The sequence below is a fragment of the Hyla sarda genome, chromosome 10, assembly GCF_029499605.1.
Source record: "Hyla sarda isolate aHylSar1 chromosome 10, aHylSar1.hap1, whole genome shotgun sequence".
NCBI classification, from domain to species: domain Eukaryota; kingdom Metazoa; phylum Chordata; class Amphibia; order Anura; family Hylidae; genus Hyla; species Hyla sarda.
The window spans coordinates 579070-588489 of record NC_079198.1 but is presented as its reverse complement, the minus strand read 5'-3'; positions in this window follow the sequence as shown (position 1 = coordinate 588489).

The window sequence follows — 9420 nt, the reverse complement described above, 5'->3', positions numbered from 1 at the left end:
CACAGGAGTACAGTATATCATCACCACAGGAGTACAGTATATCATCACCACAGGAGTACAGTATATCATCACCACAGGAGTACAGTATATCATCACCACAGGAGTACAGTATATCACCACCACAGGAGTACAGTATATCACCACCACAGGAGTACAGTATATCACCACCACAGGAGTACAGTATATCACCACCACAGGAGTACAGTATATCATCACCACAGGAGTACAGTATATCACCACCACAGGAGTACAGTATATCATCACCACAGGAGTACAGTATATCATCACCACAGGAGTACAGTATATCATCACCACAGGAGTACAGTATATCACCACCACAGGAGTACAGTATATCATCACCACAGGAGTACAGTATATCACCACCACAGGGGTACAGTATATCACCACCACAGGAGTACAGTATATCATCACCACATGGAGAACAGTATATCATCACCACAGGAGTACAGTATATCATCACCACAGGAGTACAGTATATCACCACCACAGGAGTACAGTATATCACCACAGGAGTACAGTATATCATCACCACAGGAGTACAGTACATCACCACAGGAGTACAGTATATCACCACAGGAGTACAGTATATCATCACCACAGGAGTACAGTATATCACCACCACAGGAGTACAGTATATCATCACCACATGGAGAACAGTATATCATCACCACAGGAGTACAGTATATCATCACCACAGGAGTACAGTATATCATCATCACAGGAGTACAGTATATCACCACCACAGGAGTACAGTATATCACCACCACAGGAGTACAGTATATCACCACCACAGGAGTACAGTATATCATCACCACAGGAGTACAGTATATCATCACCACAGGAGTACAGTATATCATCACCACAGGGGTACAGTATATCATCACCACAGGAGTACAGTATATCACCACAGGAGTACAGTATATCATCACCACAGGAGTACAGTATATCACCACAGGAGTACAGTATATCACCACAGGAGTACAGTATATCATCACAGGAGTACAGTATATCATCACCACAGGAGTACAGTATATCACCACCACAGGAGTACAGTATATCACCACCACAGGAGTACAGTATATCACCACCACAGGAGTACAGTATATCACCACCACAGGAGTACAGTATATCACCACCACAGGAGTACAGAATATCATCACCATAGGAGTACAGTATATCACCACCACAGGAGTACAGTATATCACCACCACAGGAGTACAGTATATCATCACCACAGGAGTACAGTATATCATCACCACAGGGGTACAGTATATAACCACCACAGGAGTACAGTATATCACCACAGGAGTACAGTATATCATCACCACAGGAGTACAGTATATCACCACCACAGGAGTACAGTATATCATCACAGGAGTACAGTATATCACCACCACAGGAGTACAGTATATCACCACCACAGGAGTACAGTATATCATCACCACAGGAGTACAGTATATCATCACCATAGGAGAACAGTATATCACCACCACAGGAGTACAGTATATCACCACCACAGGAGTACAGTATATCACCACCACAGGAGTACAGAATATCATCACCATAGGAGTACAGTATATCACCACCACAGGAGTACAGTATATCACCACCACAGGAGTACAGTATATCATCACCACAGGAGTACAGTATATCATCACCACAGGGGTACAGTATATAACCACCACAGGAGTACAGTATATCACCACAGGAGTACAGTATATCATCACCACAGGAGTACAGTATATCATCACAGGAGTACAGTATATCATCACCACAGGAGTACAGTATATCACCACAGGAGTACAGTATATCACCACCACAGGAGTACAGTATATCATCACCACAGGAGTACAGTATATCATCACAGGAGTACAGTATATCACCACCACAGGAGTACAGTATATCACCACCACAGGAGTACAGTATATCATCACAGGAGTACAGTATATCATCACCATAGGAGAACAGTATATCACCACCACAGGAGTACAGTATATCACCACCACAGGAGTACAGTATATCACCACCCCAGGAGTACAGTATATCACCACCACAGGAGTACAGTATATCACCACCACAGGAGTACAGTATATCACCACCACAGGAGTACAGTATATCACCACCACAGGAGTACAGTATATCATCACCATAGGAGTACAGTATATCACCACCACAGGAGTACAGTATATCACCACCACAGGAGTACAGTATATCATCACCACAGGAGTACAGTATATCATCACCACAGGAGTACAGTATATCACCATCACAGGAGTACAGTATATCACCACCACAGGAGTACAGTATATCACCACCACAGGAGTACAGTATATCATCACCACAGGAGTACAGTATATCACCACCACAGGAGTACAGTATATCATCACCATAGGAGTACAGTATATCACCACCACAGGAGTACAGTATATCACCACCACAGGAGTACAGTATATCATCACCACAGGAGTACAGTATATCATCACCACAGGGGTACAGTATATAACCACCACAGGAGTACAGTATATCACCACAGGAGTACAGTATATCATCACCACAGGAGTACAGTATATCACCACCACAGGAGTACAGTATATCATCACAGGAGTACAGTATATCACCACCACAGGAGTACAGTATATCATCACCACAGGAGTACAGTATATCATCACTACAGGAGTACAGTATATCATCACCACATGGAGAACAGTATATCACCACCACAAGGAGTACAGTATATCACCACCACAGGAGTACAGTATATCACCACCACAGGAGTACAGTATATCACCACCACAGGAGTACAGTATATCATCACCACAGGAGTACAGTATATCACCACCACAGGAGTACAGTATATCATCACCACAGGAGTACAGTATATCACCACCACAGGAGTACAGTATATCATCACCACAGGAGTACAGTATATCACCACCACAGGAGTACAGTATATCATCACCACAGGAGTACAGTATATCATCACCACAGGAGTACAGTATATCATCACTACAGGAGTACAGTATATCATCACCACAGGAGTACAGTATATCATCACCACAGGAGTACAGTATATCATCACCACAGGAGTACAGTATATCACCACCACAGGAGTACAGTATATCATCACCACAGGAGTACAGTATATCACCACCACAGGAGTACAGTATATCACCACCACAGGAGTACAGTATATCATCACCACAGGAGTACAGTATATCACCACCACAGGAGTACAGTATATCACCACAGGAGTACAGTATATCATCACCACAGGAGTACAGTATATCACCACCACAGGAGTACAGTATATCATCACCACAGGAGTACAGTATATCATCACCACAGGAGTACAGTATATCATCACCACAGGAGTACAGTATATCATCACCACAGCAGTACAGTATATCATCACCACAGGAGTACAGTATATCATCACCACAGGAGTACAGTATATCACCACAGGAGTACAGTATATCATCACCACAGGAGTACAGTATATCACCACCACAGGAGTACAGTATATCATCACCACAGGAGTACAGTATATCATCACCACAGGAGTACAGTATATCATCACCACAGGAGTACAGTATATCATCACACAGGAGTACAGTATATCATCACCACAGGAGTACAGTATATCATCACCACAGGAGTACAGTATATCATCACCACAGGAGTACAGTATATCATCACCACAGGAGTACAGTATATCACCACCACAGGAGTACAGTATATCATCACCACAGGAGTACAGTATATCATCACCACAGGAGTACAGTATATCACCACCACAGGAGTACAGTATATCATCACCACAGGAGTACAGTATATCATCACCACAGGAGTACAGTATATCACCACCACAGGAGTACAGTATATCATCACCACAGGGTACAGTATATCATCACCACAGGAGTACAGTATATCATCACCACAGGGGTACAGTATATCATCACCACAGGGGTACAGTATATCATCACCACAGGAGTACAGTATATCATCACCACAGGAGTACAGTATATCACCACAGGAGTACAGTATATCATCACCACAGGAGTACAGTATATCACCACAGGAGTACAGTATATCATCACCACAGGAGTACAGTATATCACCACCACAGGAGTACATCGCCACAGGAGTACAGTATATCATCACCACAGGAGTACAGTATATCACCACCACAGGAGTACATCACCACAGGAGTACAGTATATCATCACCACAGGAGTACAGTATATCACCACCACAGGAGTACAGTATATCATCACCACAGGAGTACAGTATATCATCACCACAGGAGTACAGTATATCATCACCACAGGAGTACAGTATATCATCACCACAGGAGTACAGTATATCACCACCACAGGAGTACAGTATATCATCACCACAGGAGTACAGTATATCATCACCACAGGAGTACAGTATATCATCACCACAGGAGTACAGTATATCACCACAGGAGTACAGTATATCATCACCACAGGAGTACAGTATATCATCACCACAGGAGTACAGTATATCATCACAGGAGTACAGTATATCATCACCACAGGGGTACAGTATATCATCACCACAGGGGTACAGTATATCACCACCACAGGGGTACAGTATATCACCACCACAGGAGTACAGTATATCACCACCACAGGAGTACAGTATATCATCACCACAGGAGTACAGTATATCACCACAGGAGTACAGTATATCATCACCACAGGAGTACAGTATATCACCACCACAGGAGTACAGTATATCATCACCACAGGAGTACAGTATATCAACACCACAGGGGTACAGTATATCATCACCACAGGGGTACAGTATATCATCACCACAGGAGTACAGTATATCATCACCACAGGAGTACAGTATATCACCACAGGAGTACAGTATATCATCACCACAGGAGTACAGTATATCACCACCACAGGAGTACAGTATATCACCACCACAGGAGTACAGTATATCACCACCACAGGGGTACAGTATATCATCACCACAGGGGTACAGTATATCATCATCACAGGAGTACAGTATATCATCACCACAGGAGTACAGTATATCACCACCACAGGAGTACAGTATATCACCACCACAGGAGTACAGTATATCACCACAGGAGTACAGTATATCATCATCACAGGAGTACAGTATATCACCACCACAGGAGTACAGTATATCATCACCACAGGAGTACAGTATATCATCACCACAGGAGTACAGTATATCATCACAGGAGTACAGTATATCATCACCACAGGGGTACAGTATATCATCACCACAGGGGTACAGTATATCACCACCACAGGGGTACAGTATATCACCACCACAGGAGTACAGTATATCACCACCACAGGAGTACAGTATATCACCACCACAGGAGTACAGTATATCACCACCACAGGAGTACAGTATATCACCACCACAGGAGTACAGTATATCACCACCACAGGAGTACAGTATATCATCACCACAGAAGTACAGTATATCATCACCACAGGAGTACAGTATATCATCACCACAGGGGTACAGTATATTATCACCACAGGAGTACAGTATATCATCACCACAGGAGTACAGTATATCATCACCACAGGAGTACAGTATATCACCACCACAGGAGTACAGTATATCATCACCACAGGAGTACAGTATATCATCACCACAGGGGTACAGTATATCATCACCACAGGAGTACAGTATATCATCACCACAGGAGTACAGTATATCATCACCACAGGAGTACAGTATATCATCATCACAGGAGTACAGTATATCATCACCACAGGAGTACAGTATATCATCACCACAGGAGTACAGTATATCACCACAGGAGTACAGTATATCATCACCACAGGAGTACAGTATATCACCACCACAGGAGTACAGTATATCACCACAGGAGTACAGTATATCATCACCACAGGAGTACAGTATATCATCACCACAGGAGTACAGTATATCACCACAGGAGTACAGTATATCATCACCACAGGAGTACAGTATATCATCACCACAGGAGTACAGTATATCATCACCACAGGAGTACAGTATATAATCATCACAGGAGTACAGTATATCATCACCACAGGAGTACAGTATATCATCACCACAGGAGTACAGTATATCACCACCACAGGAGTACAGTATATCACCACAGGAGTACAGTATATCATCACCACAGGAGTACAGTATATCATCACCACAGGAGTACAGTATATCACCACAGGAGTACAGTATATCATCACAGGAGTACAGTATATTATCACCACAGGAGTACAGTATATCACCACAGGAGTACAGTATATCATCACCACCACAGGAGTACAGTATATCATCACCACAGGAGTACAGTATATCACCACAGGAGTACAGTATATCAACACCACAGGAGTACAGTATATCATCACCACAGGGGTACAGTATATCATCACCACAGGAGTACAGTATATCATCACCACAGGAGTACAGTATATCACCACAGGAGTACAGTATATCATCACCACAGGAGTACAGTATATCATCACAGGAGTACAGTATATCATCACCACAGGAGTACAGTATATCATCACCACAGGAGTACAGTATATCATCACCACAGGAGTACAGTATATCATCACCACAGGAGTACAGTATATCATCACCACAGGAGTACAGTATATCACCACCACAGGAGTACAGTATATCATCACCACAGGAGTACAGTATATCACCATCACAGGAGTACAGTATATCATCACCACAGGAGTACAGTATATCATCATCACAGGAGTACAGTATATCACCACAGGAGTACAGTATATCACCACAGGAGTACAGTATATCATCACCACAGGAGTACAGTATATCATCACCACAGGGGTACAGTATATCACCACCACAGGAGTACAGTATATCACCACCACAGGAGTACAGTATATCACCACCACAGGAGTACAGTATATCACCACCACAGGAGTACAGTATATCATCACCACAGGAGTACAGTATATCATCACCACAGGAGTACAGTATATCACCACCACAGGAGTACAGTATATCATCACCACAGGAGTACAGTATATCACCACCACAGGGGTACAGTATATCACCACCACAGGAGTACAGTATATCATCACCACATGGAGAACAGTATATCATCACCACAGGAGTACAGTATATCATCACCACAGGAGTACAGTATATCACCACCACAGGAGTACAGTATATCACCACAGGAGTACAGTATATCATCACCACAGGAGTACAGTACATCACCACAGGAGTACAGTATATCACCACAGGAGTACAGTATATCATCACCACAGGAGTACAGTATATCACCACCACAGGAGTACAGTATATCATCACCACATGGAGAACAGTATATCATCACCACAGGAGTACAGTATATCATCACCACAGGAGTACAGTATATCATCATCACAGGAGTACAGTATATCACCACCACAGGAGTACAGTATATCACCACCACAGGAGTACAGTATATCACCACCACAGGAGTACAGTATATCATCACCACAGGAGTACAGTATATCATCACCACAGGAGTACAGTATATCATCACCACAGGGGTACAGTATATCATCACCACAGGAGTACAGTATATCACCACAGGAGTACAGTATATCATCACCACAGGAGTACAGTATATCACCACAGGAGTACAGTATATCACCACAGGAGTACAGTATATCATCACAGGAGTACAGTATATCATCACCACAGGAGTACAGTATATCACCACCACAGGAGTACAGTATATCACCACCACAGGAGTACAGTATATCACCACCACAGGAGTACAGTATATCACCACCACAGGAGTACAGTATATCACCACCACAGGAGTACAGAATATCATCACCATAGGAGTACAGTATATCACCACCACAGGAGTACAGTATATCACCACCACAGGAGTACAGTATATCATCACCACAGGAGTACAGTATATCATCACCACAGGGGTACAGTATATAACCACCACAGGAGTACAGTATATCACCACAGGAGTACAGTATATCATCACCACAGGAGTACAGTATATCACCACCACAGGAGTACAGTATATCATCACAGGAGTACAGTATATCACCACCACAGGAGTACAGTATATCACCACCACAGGAGTACAGTATATCATCACCACAGGAGTACAGTATATCATCACCATAGGAGAACAGTATATCACCACCACAGGAGTACAGTATATCACCACCACAGGAGTACAGTATATCACCACCACAGGAGTACAGAATATCATCACCATAGGAGTACAGTATATCACCACCACAGGAGTACAGTATATCACCACCACAGGAGTACAGTATATCATCACCACAGGAGTACAGTATATCATCACCACAGGGGTACAGTATATAACCACCACAGGAGTACAGTATATCACCACAGGAGTACAGTATATCATCACCACAGGAGTACAGTATATCATCACAGGAGTACAGTATATCATCACCACAGGAGTACAGTATATCACCACAGGAGTACAGTATATCACCACCACAGGAGTACAGTATATCATCACCACAGGAGTACAGTATATCATCACAGGAGTACAGTATATCACCACCACAGGAGTACAGTATATCACCACCACAGGAGTACAGTATATCATCACAGGAGTACAGTATATCATCACCATAGGAGAACAGTATATCACCACCACAGGAGTACAGTATATCACCACCACAGGAGTACAGTATATCACCACCCCAGGAGTACAGTATATCACCACCACAGAGTACAGTATATCACCACCACAGGAGTACAGTATATCACCACCACAGGAGTACAGTATATCACCACCACAGGAGTACAGTATATCATCACCATAGGAGTACAGTATATCACCACCACAGGAGTACAGTATATCACCACCACAGGAGTACAGTATATCATCACCACAGGAGTACAGTATATCATCACCACAGGAGTACAGTATATCACCATCACAGGAGTACAGTATATCACCACCACAGGAGTACAGTATATCACCACCACAGGAGTACAGTATATCATCACCACAGGAGTACAGTATATCACCACCACAGGAGTACAGTATATCATCACCATAGGAGTACAGTATATCACCACCACAGGAGTACAGTATATCACCACCACAGGAGTACAGTATATCATCACCACAGGAGTACAGTATATCATCACCACAGGGGTACAGTATATAACCACCACAGGAGTACAGTATATCACCACAGGAGTACAGTATATCATCACCACAGGAGTACAGTATATCACCACCACAGGAGTACAGTATATCATCACAGGAGTACAGTATATCACCACCACAGGAGTACAGTATATCATCACCACAGGAGTACAGTATATCATCACTACAGGAGTACAGTAT